Source organism: Pleurodeles waltl, chromosome 8, assembly GCF_031143425.1.
Source record: "Pleurodeles waltl isolate 20211129_DDA chromosome 8, aPleWal1.hap1.20221129, whole genome shotgun sequence".
Classification (NCBI taxonomy): Eukaryota; Metazoa; Chordata; class Amphibia; order Caudata; family Salamandridae; genus Pleurodeles; species Pleurodeles waltl.
The window spans coordinates 1,186,627,154-1,186,639,610 of record NC_090447.1 but is presented as its reverse complement, the minus strand read 5'-3'; the positions used below and the strand labels follow the sequence as shown (position 1 = coordinate 1,186,639,610).

Here is a 12,457-nt window from a genome sequence, read left to right as displayed (position 1 = left end):
CAGAATGTTAACGCTGTTTAGTATTTACAGTTCTACAGAAGTCAAGTAGGCACTATTGTCATCCTTTACACACAAGTGAATAATAAGATGCTAGTTCTTAAAAGCATAGAAAGGCATTAGTGCACTGATAGTGGTTGAGATATATACTTTTTATATGTTTAATATTCAGGAATTCCCATTCTTATGATGAAATAGAGTTGGCTATACAAAGAATTGGCTATGGTATATCCATTTACAATTACAGTTGCACATAGTATTCCTTACAACATTACTTAAGTTATCTCTTTATGTTGTAGAGATTCATTACAGCGGTCAGACGTGCTTGACCAACTGAAGTGATGAGGAAGAAAGGTGGAGTCCTTTGCCTTCTTCTGGTGAGAGGGAGAGTGGAGCATTGTTTCTTCTGGATCCTGTTCAGCAAGATTAGGCCAACCTGATAGACTGCCTTGCCCAAGACAGCACTAAGCTTGAGCGATAGATTTGGACACCACTGTCTCAGATAATGGTAGTCATAACATTTTACCAAGACGTTTATTTGGTTAAAATAGAGAATAAGAGCCTTCATTTACAGTTAACAATTAAGCATGGTATAGGTAATTTGTTAAAGGCAGAAATGAAAGATGTTAGTCACGTACTCGGGGCCACAAATGATAAGCTAAGTTTCAAGCATATTGCTACCACCCTTGCGAGTCAACCAGATTCTGCGAATTCTGTTTTGCTGTGACTTCAACCATATCCTTGGCTCCTCGAGCGAGACTTTTTGGAGACGTAAATAAATGTTCATTTTTTCTTAATCAAAATCAGTTACATTTTTTGCACATACACATGCCCTTTACCAGTGACATTTACTCTGTTTTATTTTAACTGAAATGCACATAAATAGAGTGATCCATTGATAGAGAAGTGTGATTCCTTGATTTATCACTTTTTTTTTTTTATCAGACACAGAAATTGTTCGATTGGAAATCGCATGCTCTTTCTTTAGAAAATAAGTTCTGTAGGAAGCTGGCCTGGTGTATGGTTTGTACCTATGCTACTTGCACCTTATACCAGGTCCAGGTATCCCCTCTTAGTGAAGTGTAGGCAGTGTCTAGAAGTCAGGCTCTCTGAAGGTAGCTGTGGATGAGCAGCCAAGGCTTATCTAGGAGACATGCAAAGCTCATGCAATACCACTGTAGACAAACAGCACTTACACACATGAAAGAAAACACTCAGTTGTACAAACATAAAGGTACTTTATTTTTGGCACAACTCACCACAAAATACTAGACAGGTGACCCACCCTTAGGAGGTAAGTAATACACAAAATATATACACTAGCAATCAGAAATAGGCATAGAAAAGGTTAGAAGACTGTGCAAACAGTAATAACCAATAGTGACCCTAGGTGTAGCACAAACCATATACTAAAAAAATGGAATGCGTAAAAGGTACCCCCACCTAGGTAAGTAAAATGTGTAGAGGGGAGCTGCGAGTACTAGCAAACCACAAAGGTAAGTAACACAGTACCCCCAGCCACCAGGAATGCAGGAGTAAAACACTGGATTTTCCCTCCACTCCCCAAAAGGAGGAAAAGAAGAAAAAGAAGACACACAGACAAGCCTGCAAGAAAACCAGCAGTGGATTCCAGAAGAAAGAAGACCTGTGACGAGAGGGGACCAAGTCCAAGAGTCACAGTGGAGTCCAAGAGGAGTAGGAGGTACTACTCACCCAGCAGTGGATGCAGGAGTTGGGTGACGGTGATGAAGAACAGGTCAGCACTGCAGCCCTGGAGCAGGAGAAGAGTTCCTGATGGATGCAGATGAAGTCCCACACTGGGAAGAAGATTGCAGATTAGTGTTGGTGTAGAAATTTCACCAACAAGCCTTGGCAAAAACAAACTCGCAGTTATTGAAAAAGAGGTGCTGCCGGGGACCAGCAAGGCCCAGGAGGACTCAATCCAGGAGGGGGAGTCACAGGGCACCTACAGGGTCACAGAGAGTCCACAGGAGCAGAGGCAGCACCCACAGGAGTACCACAGGACGGGGACACAGGAGTCGCAAAAGAGGCCCACACAGCACTACAAAAAAGGATCCCATGCCGCAGGAGTAACACGCAGGAGGCTATGCTTTGCAGGATGGAGTGCTGGGGGCTGGAGCTACATGTTGCCTAAAGATCTCTTGGAGGAGATGCAAACAAGTCTTGGCAGCTGCAAGAGACGCAGTGCATAGGGGTACTGTCCTGCGAGGGAAGGCAAAGGCTTGCCTTCACCAAAGTGGGATAGCTGGCAGAGAGGACAAAGAGGACTAGTCCTGACCACCACCTGTGATGCAGGATCCACGCAGCTCACCAGGAGAAGGGATCCACACAGCCGGTCGTCGCTTGTGGTAGGTGGCTGCGGTTGCAGGGGAGTGACTCCTTCACTCCAAGGGAGATTCCTTCTTCTTCTTCTGCAGGCTGAAGAGTTGCAGTCTTCTGAGGATGCACAGCGAGGAAAATGTTGCAAAGCTGGCAGGAGCCCTGGAAACAATGTGGCTGAAGAGTCCTTTCTTCTTGGAAGCAGCTTGTCGGGTCCCTGAGGTTCCAATCACAGTTCCAGAGGACAGAAGTCGAAGCAGAGGTTGCAGAGGAGTCCTGCTGGAATCTTGCAAGCCACATCTGAGGACCCACCGGAGACAGAGACCCTAAATAGCCCTGAAAGGGGGATTGGTCACCTAATCAGGTAAGCACCTATCAGGAGGGGGCTCTGAATTCACCTGCCTGGCCACTCAGATGCTTCCTGAGTTCCCTGCCAATCTTGGAGACAAGATTGCAGAACCCAGGGACCCTCTGGAGGAGCTCTGGGCAACACCCCTGGGGTGGTTATGGTCAGGGGAATGGTCACTCCCTTTCCATTGTCCAGTTTTGAACCAGAGCAGGGACTGGGGGTCCCTGAACCGGTGTGGACTGGTTTATGCACAGAGGGCACCAAATGTGCCCTTCAAAGCAAACCAGTGGCTTGGGGAGGCTACCCCTCCCAAGCCAGTCACACCTATTTACCTCCCTCTCCCAAAGGAAATCCTTTGTTCTGCCTTCCTGGGCTTGATCAAATCAAGCAGCAGGAGGGCAGAAACCAGACTGAGGAGTAGCAGCAGCTGGGCTGCCCGGAAAACCCTGTAAAACTGGTGGTAGCAACGCTGGAGTCCCCAGAGTGCATGAAATCATACTTGCAACAGTATTGGGGTATGATTCCGACATGTTTGATACCAAACAATCCCAGGTTCAGAGTTATCATTATGTAGTTAGACTTAGATAGTTACCTATGTTCAGTACATGCATAAAATTGAATGCTCGCACTCACAAAGTCCAGTAAAAGGGATTTGGAGTTTGTGGGGGCACCCCTGCACTCACACACACAGGTACCTGCACCCTGCCATCTGGGCTGAGAGAGGCTACCATAAAGGTGACTTACAGTGACCTGGTGCAGTGACCTGTAGTTAAAATGGGTGCATGCACCCGTTTCCCGCAGACTGCAATGGCAGGCCTGCAGAACCCTTTGCATGGGATCCCTATGGGTGGCCGAATAACTGCTGCAGCCCATAGGGATCCCCTATAACCCTGGGTACCAAGGTACCGTAAACTAGTGACTTACATGGGGGGACCGGTATGCCAATTGTGGGGATAAAAAGTTACCAGCAACCACATTTAGAGGAGAGAGCATAATAACTGGGGTCCCGGTTAGCAGGATTCCAGTTAACACAATCAAACACACTGACAAACAGGCCAAAAGTGGGGGTAACCAAACTGGAAAGAGGATACTTTCCTACAGGTTCTTATACCTAAAACTAGGTCATCAAGATCTACTAAGTTATATTACCAAATCTAATTAGTTGTGACTAGTTGACCAGAGCCAAAAAGGCCTCTTAAGTGAGTTGAAAAATTTATTAGCGCAGATGGTTAATCCACCAAACAAATGTGATCACCTCATAAAGTTAGTAGTACAGATGGATCATCGTTTATCTGAGCACTGGTTCAAAACTACATAGTACAATTATTTGGCCTTAGGCAGATGAGAGTAGTAGATGCTTCTAAGTCAATGTAGTTACACACTATGTGGGGGCCTACAGCAATACGGAGAGAAAGGAGGTGTGAAAATGGTTTGTAAACACGCAAGGTCAAGGATATTTTGTAACAAGTTGGAAAAGACTTCAGATGTAAGTTTAAGAGTCAACTGGTGGTGATACTGCCTACTGATAGGTTACACTCAGATCCAAACTAGATTTCTCAACAAAAAATGAACAGCTTTGTCCAGCAAAGAACTTAGGAGCAGATGTAGGAAGTATTTTGCATGGTGCAAACTGCGAAAAAATCGCAGTTTGCGCCATGCAAAATGCTCATCGCGATGCTCATTTACAATTTGCGAGTCGGTACCGACTCGCAAATTGTGAATGCGACTCACAAATAGGAAGGGGTGTCCTCTTCCTATTTGCGACTCGCATCGCAATGCTAAATTGCTTTGTGACCGCGAATGCGGTCGCAAAGCAATTCGCAGTTACCACCAGTGTCACACTGGTGGTAACCCATTCGCAAAAGGGAAGGGGTCCCTGTGGGACCCCTTCCCCTTTGTGAATGTTGCCAAAAACATTTTTTCAGAGCAGGCAGTGGTCCAATGGACCACTGCCTACTCTGAACAAACGAAACCAAATGGTTTTGTTTTTTATTTATTTTGCGACTCGTTTTCCTTTAAGGAAAACGGGCTGCAAAATAAAGATAAAAAACTGCTTTATTTAAAAAGCAGTCACAGACATGGAGGTCTGCTGTCTTCAGCAGGCCACCATCCCTGTGAGTGAAGGGACTCGCTATGGGGTCGCAAAATGCGACCCACCTCATTAATATTAATGAGATGGGTCTTTGCGACCCCATAGCGAATCGCAGATGGTGTCTGAGACACCGTTCTGCATCCGATTTTGCGAATCGGAAATTGCGAGTCGCACCGACTCGTAATTTCCGATTCGCAAAATCGGAACTTGCTACATCTGGCCCTTAAGTCAGTCACCAGATTGTTTCTAAATATTATGTAGTCAGCTATGGCACACATAATTCCCATTTTCATTTTGTCAGAGGTTCAAGAGAGGACTTTTAGATTCTAGTTCTTCTAGGAATTATATGGCTATTATGTTTGCAAATTCAAGCTATCAAGAATAGCATTTTTGGGGATGCTAAGGCAGTGGATGGTATGAATTTATCCTCATGTTTCATACGTGTATAATTTATTTGGTTTGTTTTTGGAAATCTTAATAGATGTTAAGTCAAGGGAATTCTGGGTATGCCCTAGTTGACTTTACATAGTACTTGTATTGACTTTCATACACGTTAAATTCAATTGAACTCCTATTATAGTCAGAGTAAATATATAATATCGTGCCCATCAAGAAAAAAATCCTTCTAAGGTATTTGCAGCTGTAGGTATTTTTTAGCTACAGGGATGTGGAATTCCTATCGCCCGACGCCCGGGACATCTTGTTTGGGGTCAAGGGCAACAAGTTTTTATGTTTACTTTGTCCTTGGGACAAGTAGGCCCAACCCTCTGCAGCACAAACCCTTTAGCTGCCTGTTTGCAGAGAGTGGAACTCTCTGCAGTTGAGGTAATGTGTTTCCAAAAGGTAATGCTGTTCGAACTTGTATTTATGGTTCATTATTTGAAAACCTTCATTATTAGGGTGAGTGCTGTAAATAAATGTTTTAAGGTCACTTCACTACTGACGTTGGTTCCAGTACAAAAAAAAAAAAGTGTATACACATGTTTGAAAAGTTTAGGCTATGAGGCTAAGTATAATGCTCCCAGAATGCTCTCTGATTAGATGCAAATGAAGTGTCATTTAGTAATATGTTTTGATGCATGCTAGTATTTCCCAAAAATATTTCTAATGGAAAATCAGTGTAACCATTTTCAACACGATTATGGGAAGCATGAAAATAAACAAACACTGACAAAGCCAACTGGTCTGACATCTTTTTATAAGTCCTTTAGTTTCATCAATGCGTGTCTTGTTTTGACATGGCTTTTGTAACACTTTATTGTTGTGGGAGCTACCAGGCCTTCAACATTGTAACAAACACTGGCAAAAAAAAACCAAAACGTTTTTGAACTCTAAAAGCACACGTTGCCACCAGTGGCATAACAAAGGCCCCGCAGCTGCCCTCCAGGGGGCCCCTTCAGCACAGCACCTGCCCTGAGTGAGTCTGGAGAGGGGGCTCCTCCATGTTCTTTGCAAAGGGGCACCCTCCAGTTTCGTTATGTCACTGATTGCCACTATAGTTCCTGACACTGAACAAAACTACTTTGTGTGCCAATATGCTCCTTGTGGAAGAGCAGAATGCGATCACTCACAGTAAAGCCATCCGAAAGAGAGAGAAATAGAAGTTTAATAAAAACAAAATGTCTTTGTTAACACCAGACCTAATTAGGGACCAAGACCCACATGTAGGTAGCTTTTTGCATGTCGCAGACAGCGACTTTCGCTGTTTGCGACGTGCAAAAAACACATTGCGATGCACAAACCCAGTTTTGCGTTTCAGTAACCTGGTTACCGAATCGCAAAACGGGTTTGCGACTCGCAATTAGGAAGGGGTGCTCCCTTCCTAATTGCGACTCGCAGTGCAATGTAGGATTGTTTTGCGAATGCGGGCGCAAACCAATCGCAGTTTGCACCCATTTCAAATGGGTGCTAACACTTTCGCAAAAGGGAAGGGGTCCCCATGGGACCCCTTCCCCATTGTGAATGTCACTGTAAACATTTTTTCAGCGTTTCATTTTTCGTTTTTGTAATGCATCTCGTTTTAATTTAAGGAAAACGGGCTGCATTACAAAAAAAAAACTGCTTTATTGAAAAGCAGTCACAGGCATGGTGGTCTGCTGTCTCCAGCAGGCCACCAGCCCTGTGAGGGCCGCCATTCGCAAGGGGGTCGCAAATTGCGATCCACCTCATGATTATTCATGAGGTGGGCATTTGCGAAGCCCTTGCGAATAACAGATGGTGTCAGGGACACCATCCTACATTCGGATTTGCGATTCGCAATTTGCAGGTCGCAAATCTGAACCTACCTACATGTGGCCCCAAATTCTTAAAGAAAGTCACAAAAGTGCACCCATGGAATATGTCGTACCCCTATAAAATATTTGTGAACTGTATTTTAGCATGGGTAAATACGCATGTACAGATTTGCTCATGTGAAAATCTATTGAGCATTTGCAAGTTCATTTTCCCTCCAGCCACTTTCTTCCCAACCCTGGAAGAAGTTCTAATTCTGCCATTGTCAGGAGTAAATGTCCAACCTTTCTTATTATGGGAAAATATTAGAGAGAAGCTGGTGAAAATCTTTAAAACATGCAGGTTAGTAGGTTTGCAGACTCAAAGGCATTCCAGCCCTGGAACTATTGCTTACTGCTTCCTCCAGCCCCAGTATGCAGATCTGCAGAAAGGTGGCAAAATAAGGAAATTGCTACAGTAGGGATTGAAACTGCAAGTATTAAAGCCCTACTATGGTAGTAGCCCTGGCATAATCAGAGAGGCTATTATCAGAGCTCTTACATAATGAGATTGCTGCCATAATTTGGCGCCACACTACATGGCACCAAAGGGACAAGTAGATCTTTTTACAGGACAAGTAGATTTGAGAAGCAACCTGTACCCTGGACAAGTAGATATTTTAATAAATTCCACACCCCTGAGCAATTTTGTGTGCCATTTTCCCTGCCCTCTTGTTGTGAAGAATTTTGTATTGTTTTTGCGAGAAAAAGGCAAATATATTACTTTCACACGGAAGTTAGGATTGCAAGACTGATTTGGAACCAAGTACACAAATTAAGTGTAGTCATGTGTATGCACTCACTGAGCCACAAAAAGAATATATCAGGCAATATCTCAATAACCATTTACCTAACTGATTTACTAGCCACTCCCCACAGTTTCCAGCTTCCTCCCAATATTCATTCTACATATGGTACATGGGAATTTAGAAGATGTATATACTACACAAATCTCAATTGAATTACTATGAAGAACCACTACCCCTTGCCATTGATATATTTTCTGCTAGATCAGATAGGCGAAATAGTGCATTGGTCTACACCCATTCCAGTTAAGGAAGCTAAGTGTTTTTGGGCTTTGCGAATTTTATGTAGGATGTTCAGTAATCTAATTTTTTGAGCTTGAAAGGCCCATTATTATGTTACTACAGAAATACATTGTTTTTGCTCGATCAGTTTTAAAACATCCTAGTTTAGAATGTTCCTTCATTGATGAGACAGGCGCCTATTATCATATGATGTTTTTTTTTTTTTAAGAGCAATTCAAGCAATGGTAAAATGCACCCAGTGGCCAATATTTCTAATACATTTTTACTAGCAGAAGTAATATATTCCGTCAGTGACAAGAAACAGTTACATTTACTATTACAAATATGCTTAGCATTCTATATAAGAAGTTAGTTATGTTATCTCCTAATCTTGTACGGATCCACTATAGCCTGCATACCTCCTACAGCAACAGAATAGATGAAGCATTGATTGATGAAGAATTGATGAAGCTGTGTTTTTTCTCTCATCCCGTTCTCCTTCCCTGCTTCTAACGTCAGCCTTCATATTCTTGTGCACATGGTCACTGGTGCGGGCGTTGAAAGACAGCAAGAAGTCTTGTTTATACTAGATCCCAGGCGCAGGGTTATCACAGCCTGGCAACAGATGTGGTTTGAAAATTTCTACATGAAAGCCTTCCTGATTGGTTCAGCTATGGATTCCAGAATCCCATGAATGAACTGCTCCTGTCTGAACACCCTAATTCTAGTACAGTAATAAACAGTCTGCAGTTCCAGCACAGTATCCTTTGTGGGTTGCAATTACATGATTTATTATCCAGTCCGAATTGCTGAGAATCACATTTACACAGACAACTACTTCAAAGAAAATACTCAGCTAAAGAAAGACAAAATGTACAGGGATTCATAATTTGTTATTTAAGGGTTTTTCCATAAAATTGTCTTATCCTTAACTGTGTTTTTTTTCCCCGAAGGATCCGAGGCAGCAAGTACAAGGCAGGATAACAGCATGCCTTAATATCATCATATCAGCCGGTGTTTTTGTTCCATATTTCCCTTTTCCCCTATTTCGTTGGGTGTTCATTAATTAGTAGAAATCTGGATGAGCGAGTTGGAGAAAGCATCTGACTTCAGACCTTGCTGTGGATCACTGGTAAGTCAAGACACCAATGGCAGACTTCAGTTTTGACTAGCTGTAAGAGACACCACTAAAGCCACTGCTAAAAAAAACTAATATGGCCCACAGAAGACTGCTTGCCACCTAGGCCAAACTTTTGGGTAACTTCACCATAATTGTGCATCAGAAAAATTGTGATTTTTATCCTCAAGTTTGGCTCAAAGTATTAATTAACAAGGCCTAGTGGGATCCATTTTGGATGTTTCTGATTTGATACAGCATTAGATGAATGGTGAGCAGAACTTCCCCAGGTAGTGGAAGTATATTGCCTGCATTCCTGTGGATGGTCGGGTGATGAACCAGACACTGGAGTGAAGGGGCGGGTCACAGGGATCCTTTAGAAATTCAATGATGGCTTTGGGCCCTCTGTAAATGTTGGTTGAAAGGTAACTCCGGTGCAGCTGCGTTCCCTCCCAGCCAACATTATAGTCCATCTGCACAATTTAGAGTCAGGTGGATAAGAGTTTGACGATGGCAGAAACCCGCCCATCTTCGCCATGGTCACACTCCTTTGATGGCCCGATAGAGTAAGGGCTGTGTCAGATGTTTGGCTATATATCTGCTCACCTAATTGAATGGGTGGACATGTAAGTGTTCTTCAATGCCCATCACCTCCAGGAAAAACTGGGAAATAAGGGGCACTAAAAAGTGCTAAATGCCCTCCTCGTCATGGGAGAGAACTACAATGGGAAGGGGAACATATTTGTTTTTATTTTCAAAAAGAAAATCCAGGTTTGGGATCTTCTTTTTAAAAACTGAAAAGAAAGATGTAATTTTACTGTATGGCTCCATCATGTTTAACGGAGCCGTCCATCAAAGTTACATGGAACCGCCTTCAAGGTGGTTCCTGCCAATTCTTGTAATGTCTGCCGGTCAACATACTTTTTAAAATTTGGCACATCCATCAGGACGGCGGAGTAATTTACTCAATCACCTGGGTGAAAGACAAGTGACCGCCAAAATATAAAATGAGGCTCTTTGCTAACAAGTGTCTGCTGGTTAGAGTTCCTGAAGCACTTGCTGTTGGTAAAAGGGAGGGGTAGGACTGCAGATTCTGTTGTGCAAGGTGAAGGAAAGGCCCAGTCAAGTAACCCGTCTTTAAATGGGATGTAGTAGGTGCAATATATTGTGTAAAGCCTCCCCACAAAAAAATGAGGCTGACTAAAATGTTTGTTCGCATGTATGTATATTCGTGGAATTTATAAGGAACAAACCTAGCTAGGCAGCTATTTAACAACCTTGAAGCTGGGGCACTTCATTGAACTAATACAATAAAAACAGCAGCGTATGTATTTGAGTGCTATAAATTATATGACCTTTGGGACCAGGAACAGTTCAGCCAGGGTTAATACTTAGACATGACTTTTTTTCAGGTAGCAGTTTTCATCTTTTAGATCTAGAATTTGTATAAACTCAAGGACCGTTTACATGACAGTGACACCTTGAGTAGTAATTGAAACATTATAAAGTATTTGCAACAGTTTCTGCCTCCATTTCGCAATATGCTCAACATCACAAATGGGAGCAATGACACTGCAGAGAATGAAATTTGAATCTATCTCTCGAAAAGGCAGGGTGCAATCATTTCTTAAAAATGCAGACAGCATGCACGCCTATCATTTCTCCAGGAAAAAAGGTAATCCTCCAAAACTGAAGAGGGTGGTGCTGATTTAAAGGAATTGAGCAGGTTTCACTAATCCTTGACTAGAAAATAACGAGGGCAAATATTGACCCCGGTGATTAAAAGCTTTGATGCTGTGTATGGGGTCACACACCTAAGATGAATGGGAGAAGCAGCCATGACATGATACTAAACTGGACCAAGCTATTTTACTGTCTAAGCCACCAATGACTTAGAAGGTGGTCCATCAAAGAGAATAAGAAGGCCATGGGTTGTGCATTTAATAAATATATGTATTTATGTGGTATTTCTACAGCTTAAACCTAGCCAAAAGTTAGTGAGCGCTCTACATGAGCAAAGGCAAACAGGCTCAACATGTAATAGTAGAGAAACCTGGTTTGCGGACTATTTAATACATAGTTGCCAAAATTAGTTTGTCTAAAACTGCCCCTGTTGAAGGCTTTGTCACTTCACCGAGAGATAACACACATTGAACAGTACTTTGCTTAAGCTCCAAAACGTCAACGGAGTTTAGAGGATGGACAGGGAGAAATACATCATAATTTAAGGCCACTGACTCAAAAATACACTCGTGGCATGGGTAGTAGGGCATATTCAGATTAGGGAAAGCTCAATCAAGTACTTGGGGATACAAATTTCTATTGAACCTAAGATCTGCTGGGACCTTAACATGTCTCTCACATTAACCAGCTTGCGATCGCAAGAACTGGGATAGTTGCCTGATCTCTGCCCTGGGCCAGGTCATGCTATTCACCATTATTTCACTCCTAAAATGCCTATACATCATACAGTATTATCCATATGATATACCAGTTTCTTTATGACATTCAGGGAGGTGGCAGACTCTATTTAGGGGAAGAGATAGTCTTGAGGACCTCCTGGAATAAGTGATCTGAATCATACAATGGCGGCTTAGGCATGGCAATATATGCTTATGCTAGCTGGAAGCCCAACTGCAGGTCTTACATGACTGACTTTTTGGATCTAGAAATGATCCAGCAATTCATCTAGAGCTGAATTTTTTTAAGGCCCTCTTACTATTGGACTTTCTGTATGGCTTTTAGGTCCCAGACTCCCTCCCTTTGCCTTCTATGAGAGTGATGCATGCCTGGAAAGATGCACAAAACTAAATTGTCTGGAAGGATACACTAACGTGGAAAATTACAGACCTCATTTGTCCCACCTTTGGCAAGACGCAGGGATTTAGACAACGGAAGCTTATTGGTATTTGCAGAATGAGGCATGTTTGGGCCATATTAATATTTCAAGAAACTGGCAAAATACTTCAGTCTCCATTGTTCCCAATGTTTATAATACATTCAGTTAACCCATGCTTTGTAAGTGTTTAAGTCGAAACTAACATCTGAGTTTAGCCTGCTGGATGCAAAAATCATCACAGAACCGATTGGTAGAAAAGCAATATCATGTTGGTACTGTGCACTACTAGTGAATGCTCCAGATCACTCTGAAACATTGAGGGCTCAGTGGGAGATGCAGAAGATGACAAGTGATGCAGTAGAATCACCTGTATTGGCGAGCTCATCAAGCCTCAGTCTCATTCATCTTAAGTACCTGTATAAGTA

At 42.7% G+C, this 12,457-nt stretch overlaps 1 protein-coding gene across 1 annotated transcript in view; it reads right to left on the bottom strand.

The window, feature by feature from the left end:
* Positions 1–12,457, bottom strand: part of VWA8 (von Willebrand factor A domain containing 8) — a 1,423,713-nt gene that overhangs the window by 763,890 nt on the left and 647,366 nt on the right. The window lies entirely within an intron of this gene.